This window comes from Lepidochelys olivacea, assembly GCF_965140295.1.
Source record: "Lepidochelys olivacea isolate rLepOli2 genome assembly, chromosome: 1".
In the NCBI taxonomy this organism is placed as follows: Eukaryota; Metazoa; Chordata; order Testudines; family Cheloniidae; genus Lepidochelys; species Lepidochelys olivacea.
The window spans coordinates 308029436-308043905 of record NC_140411.1 but is presented as its reverse complement, the minus strand read 5'-3'; positions in this window follow the sequence as shown (position 1 = coordinate 308043905).

Genomic DNA, 14470 nt, shown 5'->3' with positions numbered 1-14470 from the left:
CAATGGGTCTTACACCATCCCTTTCTTTCCTCTCAAATATAGTTTTTCCATCTTTTTTTTTCCTTCCACCTTTCTTTTTTGTATAGGTACACTAATTTATTAAGGAAAGAAAGAGAACTTCACGTAACTCTGTGTAAGACTATTATCCAAAAGATCATGTCACCAAGAATAGACAGTTCATATTTATTTTTTTTAAAAACAATGAAAAAATACTTAGCTGATATTGATATAGTAAGTGTGGTTGTTTTAGGCAGATGTTTGTATTTCCATGTTAATAAGGGAAATGTTTAATATGGCAGTTACTAAAGTGACAGTTTCAGAGAGGAAAGAATCTTATTGTTAAGGTATTGGACTGGGATTCACATCTGGTGCTCACAGACTCTCTCGAACAAGTCATTCACATCTCTCTGAACCTCAGTTCCTCATCTGTAAAATGGGGAATGTTGTGAGGATAAATCCATTCATGTTTATGACGTATATAAATAATATTGTTCAGTATCAAAAAGCCTGTGAATAATTATTGTGATTGATTGAGGCAGCTCTTAGGAGCCCCGGTCATGTACCAGGACCCATTGTGCTAGGCACTGTACAAACACAGAACGAAATGACTGTCCAGGTCCCTAAGATCTTAAAATCTAAGAAAGGAGATACATTATCTGTATTCCTTTTCAAAAGACTGTGTTAAGGCTTCCCTAAATATACCCAACTTCCTTTTAAAATAATCTTTGTTATGCCTCAGTTTCCCATAAGGGATGGGCTTTTGCTCCTGGAAGATATGCAAAGGTGAAATGGGCACTTACAATCATAATGTGCAAAATAAATTGGGATAGCCCTGTTCCTGACCTAAGGGAATCAATGGCCTCTTTTTAAATGAGGGGTAAAGAAACTTTGATTTTGAAGGAATATGATATAGCACAATAATCTGCCATCGGCATTACCATTTCCATTTCCTGCCTGGAATTCTTCATTTAGCCCATGTGGGCAGCATTGATACTACTGCCATTTAACACAGTGCAGAAGGGCTTGGAAGGCCTATTATACCCATGTGCTTGAGCTAAGGGTTCAGCACCCAAGACACATCATAATCCTGCTTAGACACAATGTGACTTAAAAACCCAGCTTTAGATTTCAGTATTTTTCTCTTCATATCTAGATGCCTTGGCCTACACTTCAGTTTTGAAACTAATTGCCACAGCTCAGCTCAGCTAATTGTCCAGAAGGCTGAAAGAAATACTGGCATCTTCTGAGCTTATCCCCTTCAAAGCACTAGAGAATATGAACAACAATCTTTGCCGGTCCACAGGCACAGGGTAAACTGAGAATATAATGCCTTCTGTCAAGGTTCCTTCCCCACTCTGCACTTTAAGGTACAGATGAAGGGACCTGCATGAAAAATCCCCTAAGCTTATTTTTACCAGCTTAGGTTACAACTTCCCCAAGGTACAAACTATTTTACCTTTTGTCTCTGGACTTTATTGCTGCCACCACCAAGCATCTAACAAAATATAACGGGAAAGAGCCCACTTGGAAACGTCTTTCCCCCAAAAATCCCCCCCAAGCCCTACACCCCCTTTCCTGGGGAAGACTTGATAAAAATCCTCACCAGTTTGCATAAGTGAGCACAGACCCAAACTCTTGGATCTTAAGAACAAGGAAAAAGCAATCAGGTTCTTAAAAAGAATTTTAATTGAAGAAAAAGTAAAAGAATCATCTCTGTAAAATCAGGATGGTAAATACCTTACAGGGTAATCAGATTCAAAACATAGAGAATCCCTCTAGGTAAAACCTTAAATTACAAAAAGACACAAAAACAGGAATATACATTCCATTCAGCACAACCTATTTTACCAGCCATTTAAACAAAACAGAATTTAACGCATATCTAACTAGATTGCTTATTAACCCTTTACAGGAGTTCTGACCTGCATTCCTGCTCTGGTCCCGGCAAAAGACACACAGACAGAGAGAGCCCTTTGTTCCCCCACCCCCATCCAGCTTTGAAAGTATCTTGTCTCCTCATTGATCATTTTGGTCAGGTGCCAGCGAGGTTACCTTTAGCTTCTTAACACTTTACAGGTGAAAGGGTTTTTCCTCTGGCCAGGAGGGATTTAAAGGTGGTTAGCCTTCTCTTTATATTTATGAGAGAGTTCTTCAGCAGGCATTGTAATATTTAGTAAATTAGATTAAAATGTCACAGTATCTTCGGAGAGCCCGTTCAGAATGAGCCATGTTCCATTTCTGAGCTCTGCTTTTTTTTCCCCCTCCTCTTTCTTTCCCTTTTAAAAAAATTGGCTTGTTTTTTTACTTTAGAAATACCGGAATTTCAAGTCTGGTCTTCCCTGGTTTTGCAGGAGACCCTCTGAGTGGTTCAGGGGAGATATACTGTGAATTCTTATACCTTTATTGAAACGGCAGGTGGTTGAATCTCTAAGAACATTTTTCTCCAAAATGTTAGTCATTAAAGTTGACTAGTGTTAAGAATAGCAGTCTTTAGTCCAACTAAATCACCCTTTTCACCTTTCACTTGCTCACTTTTCACTCACTTGAGTTGTGTGATGTGGTTGTTTCACTAGTTTCCCAGTTGTACTGGAATCTTCTAAGCTAGACATAGCTTGTTTTTTACAGTAGAAATTCAAGTTATTTTAAAGTTTCAGGATCCCAGGTTTCTTTCAAGTTGAAAGCCCAAAGACTGCTGAAATGTTTGTAACGGCTGTGATGTGCTATTTGAATCTATTAATGCTAGGAATGCATGTATAGTATCTCCACCTATGTATATTGAGCCAAGCAGAAAATTCTTGATTAGGGAAAGCTAAAGTTGTACATGTGAAAATGAACCTTCCTACATGCCATAAAACAGAGGGATAATGATACTCATGGGAATTCAAGGACTGCGGTACTTCGTTGTTTCCATTATAATAGCCACCAGCAGAAACTGAAGGCTTTCCAAATGAAAGGCCTATGACACGTGGAATGCCAGTAGTGGGCCTTTCTTATTGTAATCACTTCCCCAACTGACCGTCCATACAAACTGAGTATACTGGAGAGTGCTAATTTTTCTGAAGAAATGTAAGATGTAAGTAAGACACTGACAGTGACTCATTTCACATGCATTTGGGGAAATAATGTACAGTGAGTTCTGAGCAACATCAATTTTCATATTAAAGTTAATAAACTGGTTGGAGAAAAGGAAAGCTAGAAAACAGTGGATACAAGGGCTACATGTTAGTGCAAGAGGCATTATCATGGACAAACACACCCAAAGGAGAATTAATGTGCGGTGTTTGAAGTTAGGGAGAGGATGCTTTACAATGCTCAGCAGATATAATTATACGTATACAGATGTAGGACACGGAGAAAAATCTGATGATTTACTGAAGGATTTAATGATATTCCACTTGCATAAGCTGTTCATCCATTAGGCACTGAAAGATTATGGTGTCTTTTCCCACTGATGCCTTACTTGTGGCATTTAAGCAAATATAGTGCATACTGGAACTCTACTAGGAAGGATGCAAAGAGGGCTTCTCAAAATGGAAGGATGCTTACTACATCATGGATATTTGTGTTTGTTGTAGTACAGCTTTGTGTCATATGGATAATAGTTAATGATATTTAAATCAGCTTATTCTTAGTGTTAAAGGATGCTGTTAAGACACTTTTAGAACAGTTTGTATATCTACATACACACACTTTTGTTTGCAACTGCCTCTTAAATTAGAAAGTAATGTTCTTGAGACTTTTGATGTTTCGAAACCAAATAAGGAAGTTAATCACTCCTGAGCCAGATGTGTAGTGGCCAGCTCTCCATAGCAGCCTCAGGGCTGTTCTAGCTTAAACCAGCTACCAGTATCCCCAATATGGCTGCTACGATTGCCAGAGGGAAGCCTCGGCCCCAGACATATAGAAGTGGGGGGTAAAGGAGCCACTATGTTGGTTCTCTACCACCCTTACTGAATGGGGGAGGCAACATAGTAACAGATGTGGAAAAAGCTGAAGTACTCAATGCTTTTTTTACCTCAGTCTTCACAGGCAAGGTCAGCTCCCAGACTGCTGCACTGGGCAACACAGAGGAGGAGGTGAGCAGCTCTCAGTGGTGAAAGAACAGGTTAAGGACTATTTAGAAAAGCTGGACATGCACAAGTCCATGGGGCCAGATCTAATGCATCCAAGGGTGCTGAGGGAGTTGGTTGATGTGACTGAAGAGCCATAGGCCATTATCTTTGAAAGCTCATGGCAATCAGCAGAGATCCCAGACGATTGGAAAAAGGCAAATATAGTGCCCATATTTAAAGAGAAGAAAGAGAACCCAGGGAACTACAGCAGCAGCAGGACAGAGCCCCGGGAGAAGGCAGCACCAAGCTTCTGCCCCCATAGGAGAGAGTGGGGGGCGGAGAAGAGCGGCCAGGGCCCCTTCTGAGCATGGGCCCTTTAAATAGCTGCTGGAACTCCACCACCACTACCCCAGGGCTCCAGCAGCAGGGCTCTGGTGGAAATTTAAAGGGCGCGGGGCTTCAGCCACTGCTGGGAGCCCCAGGCCCTTTAAATTGCTGCCTGGGGAAACCAGTCCGCCCCGGTACGGCACGCCGGCTCCTGCCGGTACGCCATACTGGGGTGTACCAGTTTACTTACACCTCTGCTATAAGGTGGATAGAAAGCTGGCTAGATTGTCAGGTTCAATAGGTAGTGATCAACGGCTCAGTGTCTACATGGCAGCCACTATCAAGCGGAGTGCCCTGGGGTCGGTCCTGGGGCTAGTTTTGTTCAACATCTTTATCAATGAACTGGATGATGGGATTAATTGCACCCTCAGCAAATTTGCAGATGACACTAAACAGGGAGGAGTTGTAGATATGCTGGAATGTAGGGATAGGATCCAAAGTGACCTAAAGAAATCTGATAAGGTTCAACAAGGACAAGTGCAGAGTCCTGTACTTAGGAAGGAAGAATCCCATGCACCGCTACAGGCTGGAGACTGACTGGCTAAGCAGCAGTTCTGCAGAAAAGGATCTGGGGATTACAGTGGACGAGAAGCTGGATATGAGTCAGCAGCGTGCCCTCTTTGCCAAGAAGGCCAACGGCATATTGGGCTGTATTAGTAGGAGCGTTGCCAGCAGATTGAGGGAAGCGATTATTCCTCTTTATTCAGCACTGGTGAGGCCACACCTGGAGTATTGCGTCCAGTTTTGGTCCCCCCCCATTACAGAAGGGACATGGACAAATTGGAGTGAGTCCAGCAGAGGGCAACGGAAACGATTAGGGGGCTGGGGTACATGACTTATGAGGAGAGGCTGAGGGAAACTGGGGTTATTTAGTCTGCAGAAGAGAACAGTGAGGGGGGATTAGATAGTTGCCTTCTACTACCTGAAGGGGGATTCCAAAGAGGATGGAGCTAGGTTGTTCTCAGTGGTGGCAGATGACAGAAGAAGCAATGATCTCAAGTTGCAGTGAGGGAGTGTAAAGATTCTGACCCACCCCTGAGGCGCCTCCTGCTGGTTACTTCTTTGGGAATTAGCTGGTCCAGCCACCAGAACACCCTCTGCGAGCCAGTGATCCGCCTTATCCCAGGCCCCATATCCCAGTTTCCCTTTCTCTGGGGTGCTGCCCCCCTGGCAGTACCCCAACACTCCCAGGTTCTGGGTCTCCCCACCCAGGGAAACCTCCACCCTCTAACCCCACCTCACCTCAGTCTGGACTACTGCCAGTCCCCACTTAGACCCTTGTATCGGGGTAGACTGCAGTTTATATGCCTCTCATCACAGGCAAGGGGGTTTTGGACCCGCTGCCTCTGCCTCCCCATAGGCTGCCCCTCTGCAACCCTGCCTCTCTTCAGCCTGTAGCTCCTCTGACCCTTCCCCAGCCCTGCGCCAGTCTGGGTGTCCTACTTGGCACCTAGCAGCCAGGCCCTTTCCAGGCAAAGGGAGACTGATTAGGCTCCTGGCTCACAGCCTCTTATAGGGGCCAGCTGGGCCTGATTGAGCTGGCCACAGCTTTGGCTGCTTCCTTACTCAGCCTGGGCTTTCCCCCACAACCCCAGCCCTCTTCCAGGGCTGGAGCGGGTAACCACCCTGCTACAGGGAGGTCTAGGTTAGATATTAGGAAACACTATTTCACTAGGAGGGTGGTGAAGCACTGGAATGGGTTATATAGGGAGGTGGTGGAATCTCCTTCCTTAGAGAATTTTAAGGCTTGACAAAGCCCTGGCTGAGATGACTTAGTTGGTGTTGGTCCTGCTTTGAGCAGGGGATTGGACTAGATGACCTCCTGAGGTCTCTTCCAACCCTAATATTGTATGATTCTATAAGATCCCCATATGCCAGGGCAGTCCTTCTAGAGCTGGGGCAAAGCAGTAGCTTCTGGGCTATTGAATTAAAATTGTGAGTGTATTTATTGTATCTAGGAACATTTTTCTCTTTGTCTTTTGGATGAATCTGGTGGTTTTCTTACATTAATTTCCCCCATCTCCATTATGTTTTGTGTGTGTAGGTGATCAATGATGTTGCACTAATTAGTACTGGTCACTGCATTTTCATATAGTCCTTCTGCCAGGAAGGAGACATTGGGATATATATTTTCTTAGATGGTAATGTTAATTTGGATGGCGCATGTACAAGATTTTTAAATGCTACTTTGATGTAATTCATATAAATAAATAAACTTATTTTACCTACACAAGCCTGTTCTTTTTCCTCTGGCAAATATTTATTTCTTTTTTCCTTGCATTTTTTGAATGGAGATGAAATGAACATGGCTATTCTGTATAATAATAAGAAAATTCCATTTAAACAGCACAATCACTAGAAAATCTTCTTGTTTGTAGACAAGCATCATTGACTGATGTCAGTGCAGAACTTGGAAGAGAGCTTTTTAGTTAACTGGTGAGGAGGAACCAACAGAATAATGCAAAATGTGTGTGTGTGGGGGGGTGGAGTTGTATTTGCTTTTGTTTTGTGGAATCTGCAAAGAGTATGCATTAGAGCTGGTTAGAACATTTAAGGAGATGAATTGGTTTAAATGATGTTTTTATTGGGAAGTCTTTGAAAGAAAGAGAGAGATTCTGTTGCCTGGAGATTAGAGCTCTGGGCTTGGATGTGGGCCAGCCTGGTTTAAATCCCAGCCAGATTAAAGCTGAAAAACTTTGCTCTGACGCAGGGAGAGCAGGGACTTTAACCTAAATCTCCAACATCCCAGACCAGTGCCTCACACACCAGGCTGCACACTTACCTTCCCAATCAAAAATAGACACTTTGACACAATTCTGTTTTCAGAAAAATTTTCAAAAGGTTCTGAAATCTTTTGAAATCTTTGAAATCTCAAAAGTTGCCATGAAATTGAATTGTCATCCTCTAAGCAACCCATGTGCGGTGTGTGTGTTACTCCTGGGGGAATTCTTCACCACTGCGAATGTGCAGAATTTATGTCCCCTACAGCTTTCTTTGCTTCCCTGCAGAAAAATGACTTTCTGACAGGGAAGCCACAAGAGTGGTCATGTGACCCTCCCCATAAGTATGTTTTGGGTGTCCAGGGCAGCCAGCAGAGACGTAAATCACTGTGAGTCAGGAAGCGGGACTGGGAAAAACCCTGCTAGTGGCTCCTATCCTATGCCGGGCTCAGCTGCTCGTCCCAGCTGGACTGGGGATGACGGGACTTCCTCTTCCCTTGCACAGCATCCAGGACTGAGTCAAACCCACCCTCAGATTTCCCCCACAGCTGAAGGAAGCTCTGCAAACTCCCCCTCCCCGCTTCCTTCACCCATCACTCCTCAGCTGCAAAGGAAGGGATCCCTGTACAGGGAGCTGCTCCCCCATCAGCCCAAACACTGTGTATGCAGACCCTCTCATACCCAGACCTTCCCGCCAAGCCTCACACCCCTGAACTCAGAACCCTCCCCCACGATGAGCCCCACTCCCCCTGCACCTGGACCAGCCTGATGAGCCACCCAGATCCTCACCCAACTGAGCCCCAACCAGCTGCATCTGGACCCTCCACTGAGCCCATTACACCCAGACCTCCCTGCCGAGCTCTATCCCCTCCACACCCAGACACCCCCCCCAAGCCCCAACCACCTTCACCTGGACCCCCTGTAGAGTCCCCTTACCGTTGCACCCAAAACCCCTCCCAACAAGCCCCTGTGCATCCAGATCCCCCTGCACCCAGATCTCCTACTGAGCTGCCCACACCCAGATTGCCCCACACAGAACCCTCTCAACTCATACCTGGATTCCCACACACTAAGCCCCTTCACACTTGGGTCCTGCCTTGCTGAGTCTGCCTTCCCACACCTGGCGCAGAGGGGCAGGGCCGTGGGGTGTTTCTGGGGCAGGCCCAGTCTTTGCATTGTGTCCGGTTTGGGTGCAGCCTCACCACTGACTCCCTGTCCTGGGGGAGCTGCACAGTGATCTCCCACCTCTGTGCAGCCAGTGGTCTATGCTCCCCAGTGCTATGCTGGAGCCTCCACATTTATTTGACAAATAAAATTTATAGAATTTTGCAGAATTATAAAATACAGTGTGCAGAATTTTTATATTTTTGCCTCAGAATTCCCTCAGGAATGTGTGTAGTATTATATATATGGACCTGATTCTAATAGTCACTAAGACCCCCTTCACACCGGTCTGGCAGCATAAAAGGGCCTTAAAGAGAATTTATATTACACTACTTCACACTGTACTTGGTGTAAAAGGGCCTTAGTATATCTGAGAATCAAGCATATAAGTAAACACACATATATTTGGGGCTATTTGTACTGTTAACTGTATCCGATAGGATTATTTTGCTAGCTATTATACCCTTCTAATCCAGCCAGCAATATCAATTAACATGTTTCTTTTTCTGAAATTAATCCATTTTATTCTTATATTTTATCAGTATTAATTCCTTGGAATTTAGGATGTGTTGAGGCATGTGTTTCCTAATAATAAATTTTGCTGAAATGCAAGAAGCCTACCGGCCTGTAAAATCCAGTAAGATCTGCTACATAGCAAAAAGTATAATCAGTTAAGAATATGTCAGCATAAAGGCTGGCAACCTTTGGCACAGATGAGAATAGTCCCTGAACTTTGGGGAACCGCTGATTTGCGGGAAACCAGGGGGTGGAGAAGCAGAGCCGGGCAGCGCATTCAGGGAAGGAGGCGGAGGCAGAGTGGAGGTGAGCTGGGGCCAGGAGCAGGGTGGGGAGCTGCTGAGCACCCACCAAATTTTACCTGTGGGTGCTCCAGCCTCAGAGCACCCACGGAGTCAGTGCCTAAGGTGCCACTTTTGATGTGATCAGTGGGGGGAGCGGCCGCTTTCCCTGCTCCCCCCCAGCTATGCTACCCTGCCCCTAGGAGCCAGAGAGACCTGCTGGATGCTTCCTGGGAGCTGCCCTGGGTAAGCACCGCCGGAACTCCCCACCTCGCCCCCCGGCAGGTCCCTCTGGCTCTGAGGGGTGGGGTGGGCACCCACTACGGTGGCCCAGGAGACCCTCCTGCCTCATTCTGGGGGCAGTGAGGGGACAGGGGAGGGGGGTGTCAAGGAACCCGAGGGGGTTGGATGGGGCAGGAGTCCTGGGGGGTGGGTGTGGACCATGACCCCCTTGTGGGGTGAGGAGGGAACCTGCTGTTAAGATTTTGGCAGCTCATCACTGAGTATAACTACTCAACATTCTTAACCATTGGGGAAGTCAGCACCATTGCGTAATCAGGCATGTCAGGAGTGAGGCTGTTCCTTCACCTCTGTCATAAATATAAAGAGAAGGGTAAACCCCTTTAAAATCCCTCCTGGCCAGAGGAAAAATCCTCTCACCTGTAAAGGGTTAAGAAGCTAAAGGTAACCTCGCTGGTACCTGAACAAAATGACCAATGAGGAGACAAGATACTTTCAAAAGCTGGGAGGAGGGAGAAAAACAAAGGGTCTGTGTCTGTCTGTATGATGCTTTTGCTGGGGACAGAACAGGAATGGAGTCTTAGAACTTAGTAAGTAATCTAGCTAGGTATGTGTTAGATTATGATTTCTTTAAATGGCTGAGAAAATAGCTGTGCTGAATAGAATGAATATTCCTGTCTGTGTCTTTTTTGTAACTTAAGGTTTTGCCTAGAGGGATTCTCTATGTTTTGAATCTGATTACCCTGTAAGGTATTTACCATCCTGATTTTACAGAGATTTTTTTTTTTTTTTTTACTTCTGTTAGAAGTCTTCTTGTAAGAAAACTGAATGCTTTTTCATTGTTCTTAAGATCCAAGGGTTTCGGTCTGTGCTCACCTACGCAAATTGGTGAGGCTTTTTACCAAACCTTCCCCAGGAAGTGGGGTGCCAGAGTTGGGAGGATTTTGGGGGGAAAGACGTGTCCAAACTCCATTTTTTCAGGAACCCAGCTAAAGTTTGGTGGTGGCAGTGGAAATCCAAGGGCAAAGGGTAAAATTAATTTGTACCTTGGGGAAGTTTTAACCTAAGCTGGTAAAAGTAAGCTTAGGAGGTTTTCATGCAGGTCCCCACATCTGTACCCTAGAGTTCAGAGTGGGGAAGGAACCTTGACAACCTCCTATTACCGGGTCCTCAAGGAAGGGTGTGAGTATGCTAGGTTAAGGTACTTAAAATAGAAATTGTACCACCAGGAGTTTTCTTTTACTGTTTTGCAGTTATAAGTTTCATTGCATTTCTTATTTTTATGTTAATTTCAATGAAGGTTTTTTCAATTTGGTATTGTCCTCAGTGTACATGTTCTTGCCAAGCACCCCGAGAATCCTCTCCTGATATAGAACCCTGAGTTCTTGAATTGGATAAGAACCTATAAATCTTCTGGTCAGATGCGATCAGTGGCGATCCATACCAACTAACCCATCAAATTCAGGTCACCATAACTAACTAGCATTCTTCCCAGAGCTTCTCCTTCCCCACAAAAAATGACAGTTGCCTGAAGTCTAGGACAAATAACATTCAATCTTGCACCAGTAGCAGGTTTTCCATACATAAAAATGTCATGAATTTAAAGCTTCTGGGGTATCTCAGAACATCCAGAGCTAGAAATGGGAGCTTTATCCACTTGGGAATGAGAAAGTCATACCTTCTCAATGGGACCCAGAACTAGCTATCAGTCTTAGTATGTCCCGAGATGATGGGATCACAGGTGCCAACTTCAGTTGGCTCCGTTGGGAGCTTGCACCCGCCCCCCGGCCCCAGCCCTGACCCGACTTCACCCCCTCCTTGCCCCTATTGGACCCCTCCCCAAATCCACGCCTCGGCCCCATCTCTTCCCCAAGCATGCCACGTTCCTCCTCCTCCTCCCCCCTCCCAGCACTTGCTGCACAAAACAGCTGTTTTGTGGCGCAAGCGCTAGGAGGGAGGGGGGAGAAGCAGGACGCGGCAGTGTGCTCTGGGGAGGAAGCGGAGGTGGAGCTGAGCTGGGGTGGGGTGGGGAGCTGCCAGTGGGTGCAGAGCACACACCAATTTTTCCCTGTGCATGCTCCAGCCCCACAGCACCCACGGAGTCGGCGCCTATGGATGGCATTGAAAGGCATAGGTCATTAAAGATTTTTATACTTCCTCTGAACCTTATGTAGGTGTACCGATAACTGGAACATCTGGATTTACGGGGAGAGAGAGATGAAAAGTAGGTCAATAACATTTCTAAAACCTCGCTAAAATGTTTTTTCTGTAACACATGGCATCTCACAACATCATGTATTCTGTACAAAGGTTTTAGGATGAGCTGCATGACTTACTCATGTTTTGACACTGTGTAACACTGCTATCCCAAAATCATGCTGATATCATCTTTATACCACTACGTACCTTTATACTACTACATACTATCAAATATTTTTTATGTAGTACATGATCCTTGTATTCTTTTTTTTTAAGAAGACATCAATGAAATTATACGTGTGTATGGTCTCAGTGTGTGTTTCATTTGTTTTTTTAAAAAACAAGACACAAAGGACCATGACTTTCCTTTGATATATGCACACACAAGGGAGTTTTGATCTGGATTGCTTAGAATTGAATCCAGAGAACTTTCCCCAGGAGAGTGACCACTTCAGTGAAGGTTAATGTTTGTGCCTAAAACTTTGATAGTGTCCCTTTAATCACATTAGAAACATATAAATGTGTATGGATGGGAAAGAGGGTTCATGATGCATGTTTGTCAGAAGGAGCTTGGACAAACATGGCTCAGTGTATAATTTTGTTTTTAAAAGCCAGATTTATAGATTACATCTTACTGGATCAATTATTTCTGTAAATATGAGAGAAATAACAGACTTTACAACTAGAAACAGCTGTGTTTTTCCAATACTATTGAAATTTGAATTAATACTAAAAGGAACAAAGAAAGAATGGAGTAAGTGGATTATAGACATTACTTGTTCCAAATGACATAATTCTACCACAGATTCTTCACAGAGTATCTATGGTAAAATGATACTTTTGTTTTAAACCATTATTGCTGAGCTATTTTTCCTGTTTAAAATAAACTCTTTTCTAAAGACTTGATCTCTTTCTTGGACAATCAAAAACAAAGGCAAAATGAAAATAAATAAAAATGCTTTTGTTTTAAAATGTGATTAGTTTAATCGCAACACAACTAGCAATGAGGTAACAATAGTTTCATAACATATGAATACGGGATTAGAGTAGATGAGTTTTTCTGCCCACACTCCCTCCATCCACTTTTAGGGCTGTTTGCCAGTAACTCACCTATTTATAATTAGTGGAAGTTTTGCTGGCGCATGCTTAGGCTCCTGCAGGTTTATCCATATCAGGGAGATATGTGGCTTCCAATAGTTGAACCTAGATTATTAAATAGCATACACATATACAGGAAATGAATTTATTTTAAAGACCTAATCCTTTAAATCATCTCTTAAATGAGCAGTTTCATTGGAGAGAGACAAGGTAGGTGAGGTAATGTCTTTTATTGGACAAACTTCTGTTGGTAAGAGAAACAAGCTTTCACATTACACAAAGTTATTCTTCAGGTCTGGGAAAGGTAACCAGAATGTCACAGCTAAATACAAGGTGTAATAGAGGGCAAGTCTACACTACAAAATTAACTTGACCTAAGCTATGTTAACGTACAGCCACTGCAGTATTTATTTGAATCGGTTTTACATGTCCACAGTATGCTCCTTGTGTCAGAGGTGCGTGTCCTCACCAGGAGCACTTGCACCAATTTAACTGCCACAGTGGGGCATTGTGGGATGGTTTCTGAAAGGCAGCAACAGTCAATGCAGTGTCTACACTGACACTGTATTGACCTAACTATATCGACTTAAGTGCTACGCCTCTTGTGGAGGAGGAGTTATTAAGTCAGTATAGTGGGCGAGTTGCATTGGTGGGAGCTACATTTTAATATAGACACTTGCAGAGGTAGGTTGACCATAAGCTGCCTTACGTTGACCTAACTCCACAGTGTAGACTAGGCCAGAGTCTGGAGCATAAGGAGTTAACACATATTGCAAGAGACCATTCAAGATGAAGTGGACAATTAACACGTCTTCAGTCAAAGGACAAAGGAGGGTTAGTGGGTTACAGGTTGTTGTAATGAAGTTGTAATTGAAATCAATGAAATATTTTTCTATATAAGGAGGCACAATCACGTGAGTAAGGGCCTCTGTTCCAAAGATCCCTCTCTCAAATTATATCTGAACTTTAGCAGACAGACAACTGAACATTTTCACACAGGATTTCTAATTAAACAATATTATAACTTAGCTTCCTAGAAAGTAGAGTAAAATTTCAATTTCTATTGTAGATATCTGGAGCACAAGGAGTATCTTAATTACTAGATGATTTAAAAGCCTAGACTGGAGCATTGTAGGAGTGTTTGTGATTCCAGGGTGCTTATTCTTTTCAAAAGTGCATTTTAGAATAGATATTGAATGAGTACAATATCTAATTCATCATGCTCTAGGGAAAATGTGGGAAGAGAATAGGAAATTCCAAGGTTTCTTGTATGCAGAAACACCTACTGGAATCTAAACTCAGGTCTCACTAAGAATACAAGGTGTTTGTTTTACTGGTGTAAGAGTTGTGCATCTCCTTGCAATGATTTGCCATTGCTAGGAGGTTGAAGTCAGCTTTATAACATTCTCCTCATGTTTTTATCAATGGTCAGGCTGCAACCAGCCAGTGGGAAGAGGAGTTATCAGAATTGCTATGAAACAAGCACACTGAATGACCAAATAACAGTCACAAGAAATAGAATATCAGGGTTGGAAGGGACCTCAGGAGGTCATCTAGTCCAACCCCCTGCTCAAAGCAGGAGCAATCCCCAATTTTTGCCCCAGATCCCAAATGGCCCCCTCAAGGATTGAATTTAGAACCCTGAGTTTAGCAGGCCAATGCTCAAACCACTAAGCTATAGCATCATGACAAGTGGTAAAGAGAGAAATAGATCTAATATGGTCTAAATGCCTGCCCTAAATAGGTCTCTTGAATGTGTTTTCATCTTTTGTGTGCATTGCAATAATACTAATTAAAATATCTCGCTCTTATA